This window comes from Calidris pugnax, unplaced genomic scaffold, assembly GCF_001431845.1.
Source record: "Calidris pugnax isolate Ruff unplaced genomic scaffold, ASM143184v1 scaffold103, whole genome shotgun sequence".
Lineage (NCBI taxonomy): Eukaryota > Metazoa > Chordata > Aves > Charadriiformes > Scolopacidae > Calidris > Calidris pugnax.
This window is the reverse complement of record NW_015090990.1, coordinates 22,499,690-22,506,034: the sequence shown is the minus strand read 5'-3', so window position 1 is coordinate 22,506,034 and position 6,345 is coordinate 22,499,690.

The following is a 6,345-nucleotide window of genomic DNA, read 5'->3' as shown; positions in this document are numbered from 1 at the left end:
CCATTTAGATGTGGTGTTGGGGGATATGGTGTAGGGGAGAACTTCGTAGAGTAGGGTAGATGGTTGGACTCGATGATCCCAAGGGTCTCTTCCAACCTAGACAGTTCTGTCATTCTATGAAAGATATAAGAGAAGGTGTAACTTTCCTTCAGCCCAATCCAGAACAACTTCTGAAGGCCTAACACCTGACATCCTTTGCAAGGCTGCTGGGCTGTTAGGTGAGCCCTAATTGCACAGTTAACACCCTGAGAACACCCGACCTTGACACTAAGATTCCCCAAATCCTTCTACCCCTTCCACCAAGGTTTTCCGTCCTCATCCCTGCTCTCACTTGAGCTTGGGGCTTTGTGTCCAGTTTTGGGCACCTCAATACAAGAGAGATATCGAGGTGCTGGAGCGAGTGCAGAGGAGGGCAACGAAGCTGGTGAAGGGCTGGAAAACAAATCATATGAAGAATGGTTGAAGGAGCTGGGACTGTTTAGTTTGAGGAAGAGGAGGCTGAGGGGAGACCTCATCGCTTTCTACAACTACTTGAAAGGACACTGTAGAGAGGTTGGTGCTGGTGTCTTCTCACAGGTAATGAATGACAGAATGAGAGGGAATGGCTTCAAGCTCCAACAGGGGAGGTTTAGACTGAACATTAGGAAGGAATTTTTCACAGAAAGAGTGGTCGGGCATTGGAATAGGCTGCCCAGGGAGGTGGTGGAGTCACCATCCCTGGATGTGTTTAAGAGCCGTTTAGATGTGGTGTTGGGGGATATGGTGTAGGGGAGAACTTTGTAGAGTAGGGTAGATGGTTGGACTCGATGATCCCAAGGTTCTCTTCCAACCTAGACGATTCTATGATTCTATGAAAGATACAGGAGAAGGTGTAACTTTCCTTCACCCCAATCCAGAACAACTTCTGAAGGCCTAACACCTGACATCCTTTGCAAGGCTGCTGGGCTGTTAGGTGAGCCCTAATTGCACAGTTAACACCCTGAGAACACCCGACCTTGGCACTAAGATTCCCCAAGTCCTTCTACCCCTTGCAGCAAGGTTTTCTGTCCTCATCCCTGCTCTCACTGGACCTTGGGGCTGCCTGTGTCCTCACCAGCCCCTCCTGATGGCCTGCAGCACCCACCAGCTGGCCCCAATTAACCATGCTGATGCCCAGGTGTTGCTGCTGTAGCTTATCAGGGCAGGCTCCCAGCCTATAAAACCTGAGGTGTGGCAATATCCCTTTTTTTCAGTCAGGATCCACTACCCCAGGAGCAGGTATGGATGAGAGAGAAGCCCGTGTTTCCCCTCAGAAGGAAGACCAGCAGCTCAACCTGGAAGAAGGTATGATTTTTGCTGTGGCTATGAAGTTATGCTTGAGCCTTGTGTTTTGTTGCTGCCTGGAGAGGAAAGGTTGACTAAGCAGCTTTGTGGAAGTAGGGTTGGAGCGCTTGTTGCCTTGGAAGATTCCAGTTTCTGAGGTTACACCATTCCTACCCTCACGCTTGGGTAAAAATGGCTGCCTCGCCTGTTTGCCTTGCTTGGGGTGGTGAGGTCTGAGCCTGCCCTACCAGCATAGAACAGGTCACGGTGGTAACATCTAAATATATAAGCTTGTACTGCTTCAACAGGCACCCGGGCAAAAACTATGTGCGCAGCATACGCTGAGGGCCACCGCTCACCCTCGCCTCAGGGTGGTGACCCCCACAGCCCCGCCCCTGGGCCGCGGGTTCCCGCCGTTCGGGCGCCGGGCTGTGATTGGCTGCCTGGCGGCGGCGGGGGGGCTCCTCGCTCTGCGGGTTCCCGCCGTTCGGGCGCTGGCGGCTCCTCGCTCTGCCATTGGCCTTTGTAGCCGCCCTGGTTGCTGGGCAGATCGGGGTCGCGAGGCGATCGGCGCAGTTGTGGTCGCGGCGGGCACCTGCGGGAAGCGTGGTCCGGGGTGTGCGGGCCGCGGCCGCCGAGTCTGTGGTGAAAATAATTTAAAAAACAACCAGATAAACTCCCCCCGACTTCTGTGTGCCTGGGAGAGGCGGCGAGGGGCGGTACAGGCACTTGGTGGCGTTTGCCTGGCCCCGGGGGACACACTTCAGCGTGCATTGTGGCCTGTGGTGTGTGTGCCTCATGGATGGGGCCTAAGGGTTCCCCGAGGCAGCGCTGCCTGCTTGCAGGGCATATCTTGGGGGTTTTTTCTTTGAAATATTCGGCTTTTCAAAAATAAGGTACTTCGGGTACTGAAGAGGAAGCTTTGGGCTTGAGTTTTTGAGATCTCATAGAAACAAGCATAGAGATTAGTTACATTATAGAGGAGTTCAGGAGAACACTCAGTATTTTTTACTCCTAAGACTCCTCGCTTAAAGAGAAAGCGTTTTATGATTAATAACGCTCACTGGCTACTCCACTCTGGGTGCTTGCGCGTTTTATTTCTCTACCTGTGACCAAGCTACATTAGAGCTGGTACCTGCATGATTGTTCAATAAAATGACACAACTGTACTACCAAGCAACGCTACTGGGTATTTATTTTGCTGTGCAGCGAGTCGTTATAAATGAAGGTCTCCCCACAGCGCTTGGGGTGGCTGTTTCTCAGGAAATGGTGGCGGTGGTGGGGCTCCCGGGGTACAGCACAGCGCTGCAGCCAGCCTCATTACCTGTATTTTTCTAAATCTCTCATGCAAATTGATCTACTGTGCCATGACTGCTGGTTTAGATGGTCTTTTAAGCGTGCCACTCACTGTTATCAAAGTGGGACCTATTTCTAAAGGGGCAGTTTGGCATAAGGAAGCTTGAGCTTTGCGCTCTGGGATAATTTAGGTTGGAAGAGGTCTCTGGAGCTCATCTAGTCCAGCATGACCAGCTTCAGAGTTGGGCCATGCTGCTTGGGCAGTGTGTGTGGGCCTGGGTGGGCTGTGAAGCACCACACAGCTGTGTGCTCACTTCTACTCACCCCTGCTGGGAAGGGGGAAGAGAGTCAGAAGAATAAAAGCAAACAAACTTGGACGGCAGTGTAAAAATAAAAATAAAAAAAAAAAAAGAAAAAAAAAAGGTGGGAAGAATAGAAAAACACAACAAGTGATGTATATCTAGTCAGAGTCACCTGTATCTGACTGTCTCTTCCCAACCTACTGCACACCCCCCAAATCTCTTTGCTGTGGGGGGACAGAGTGAGAAAAAGGAAAAAGGCAGCCTTGGTGCTTTGCAAATGCTGTTCAGCAAAGGCTACAACATTACTGTGTAATTCGCACAGTTTTGGTCAAAATCCAAACCACAGCACCATCTGAGCTGTTACTCAGAAAAATAACTCTGCCCTAGCTGGGCCCAGTACCTCAGGGCTTTGTCCAAATAAGTCCTGAAAATCTTGAGAGGCGATGGTTCCTCTCTGGGCGGGTGGTGCCAGGGCCTGTCTGCTCCCACTGTGAAACTGGAACTTGCTGGGCTGCAACCTGTGGTTGTTTCTTCTTGTCCTTTTACTGACTGTCCTGCGAAGAGCGCGAGTCACGTCTTCTCTATAATCGTGCTTTGTGGGCTGTTGAGGACAGCAGTAAGATCCACATCTTACAAACTGTCTCTTCTCCAGGGTGAAAAACCCCCTGTTTCTTCAACCACTTTGTACACTTTGTGTGTTGCAGCCTCCACTTCGATGGGCTGTCTGTCAGAGGCCCGGTCTGTTCAGAGGACCATTTTAGTGGCCGCCTGCTGGATTTACCCCACTAGTCAGTATTTCATGTGTGTGGAGGCTCAAAACTAGGTGGAGTATTCCAGGGATGGCTTCACAGCTGCCAAGGTGGGGAAAGCAGTCACTCTGCTTTCTTTGACCTTGCTCTGCTCTTGCTGATCCACACCACGCACTGTTGACTCGTGTTAAAATTCCTGCCCAGATGGGACCCCCACGTTCTTTTTAGTAATAGTCTACATTGCCTGTCTCCAGCCTGTGCTGTTCCATGGGGATAGTCTCTCCGTGGTGCAGCACTCTGCGGTTGTGTGCTTATTTTATCAAGTTCTATCTTTCTGCTACTTCAAAGCAATAAAGTAAAGCAGCAGTGCAGAACGAAAGCCTCCAATCTTGATATTGGATATTATAACTTCCTTACTCTCCCGTAGCAGATGCATCCAGAATATCTGAGTTAGCTTTAAAGTTTTGTGCCTCTTAAAAATGAGGGAGAGATGTTGCTTTCTCGAGTGTCTTTCAGATTACTTTGCAAACTGCAATAAGCTACAATGCAAAATCTGAAATATCTGGTTGTTTGAGTTCAGTATAATGTGCTAGTCACTGTTATCTGCTGTGGTGAGTGGAATGGAAGGTACATCAGCCTGGCACAGATAATGATTTCCTCATATCAGTTTTGCTGAGGTACTTGGAATAACCACCCTAGTTTCAAAAGACTGTAAAATCTTACAATTTGCAGGTTTACATTCTGAATTTTTATCTATTCCCAGGGTCTGCCAGCTATATTGAAGTGATATTGTATTATATATGGGGAAATAGAAAGCTATCATCTCAAAATAGACCATAATATTGCACCTTATTAAAAAATACAAGTGGATTTTCTGCCAGCAACCATGACTTATGATAATGACTGTTATCAATATGCAATTACTTCTGTTACCCTAGAACATATTGACATTCATTTATTTAAAGATAATGTAACACATTTGTATTCATTGAGGTAATCTATGGATATGATTAAATGTGAATGCCCATCTTATACCAAATAGTAAAATGAAAAAAAAAAAAATTGTAATCAGACCTTCTGCACTGCTAAAAATAGGCTGTATTAAATTCTGAAAATTGCATTTGAGCTTATTTGAAACACAGTGGCAAACAACCATAAAGAAGCAAAAGCATAACTTAGGTGATTACTAATGCAAACATCCATTTTTTCTAATGATATTGGGGAAACCTGGCAATAAGGAAAAAAAAAAAGCTTCAAATAAAATTGTAGTCCTGTGTCTGTGGAATGGACTATAGAGTTTGTAATCGATATGAAACAGAAGCCCATTTAAATTGTGAATCTTAGTGGAGGTGGAAGCCTACTTGAATAGCAGTATAGATCTGTTTTGAAGATCCAGTGGCAATAAGCAGGCATTTAAATGTTTGGTTTAATCTGGGTAGGTTTTGAATCACCACTTTATTCATCAAATGCCTCTGTTTTGCAGAGAACCCAGGGTTTTCAGGGTTCTCACCAAGATACAGGTATTTATATAAAGCACGTGTGCTGTGTAAGAGTGGATCTCCAGTGCCAGGTTGTTAACGATACTAAAGACTTTGAGGTCCACTTCTTCAAAGAAGACACTAAACAAAGCAGTCTCCATGTTCTGAGCTTGCAAGTACTTGCATTGGCAACATTAGAGAGAGTGAAGCTCAGTGTGTTTGATTGTCCAGTTACATGGTATAAAATGCTATATGTTTTTCTACAATTAACTACTTTTTTGCCTGCTATTTTCTGTAATATCTTGGTTTCAATGAAACATGGAAAAAAAAAAAAAAAAGAAAACCAAATCAAGACCCCAAATCCCCTCCCTCTCCCCGCCTCCCCCCGTCTACCATCTATGGTGTTGGTTTCTTGCTTGAAGATTAGGGATATCCCAGTGAAGTGTTGAATACTTCATAGAACAGTGGGATAGTTTGGAATCTTTAAAGATCATCTAGTCCAATGCCCCTGCCATGGGCAGGGATGTCTTTCACTAGATTGCGTTGCTTAAAGCCCCATCAAGCCTGACCTTGAACGCTTCCAATGGTGGGGCATCTACAATGTCTTTGGGCAACCCGTTCTGGTGTCTCGCCACCCTCATTGTGTGTGTGTGGTTTAAAAAAAAAAAAAGAACAAAAAAAAAAAACCAAAAACCTGAAGCAAGCAGCATTTGCCCTAAAAATTTCAGCATTGAGAAATTCAGAACTATGAGATAACAATAAGAGGTTACAACAGGAAAATCAGAGTTGGGGTGTTTCAGCAACGCCATGCAATGTGTTCACGTTTTCACCAATGAATGGCTGTTACCACTGGGCAGTTCTCAGTTTGCATTAGGACAATTTAATGTCGAGGTGAGGACAGGGCATGACCGAGCTGGCCGTGCTCAGCACAAAAACAAAAAAAAAGAAACCACAAAGCTCCACACCCAAACAGCCCTCACTTATATCAATCTAAATTGGATATAATCCAGCCTAAAACTATTGCCCCTTGTCCTGTCACTGCAGACGTTGGGGGAAAATAATCTTTCTTGTAAGCCCCCCTTATTTACTGAAGGGTCTCAGTAAGGTCTCCCTGGAGCCATCTCCTGCCTGAACATCCCCAACTCTCTGCCTTTCTTGGTAGGAGAGATGTTCCAGCTCTCTAATAATTTTCCTCTTCTTCTGGGCCTGCTCCAACGG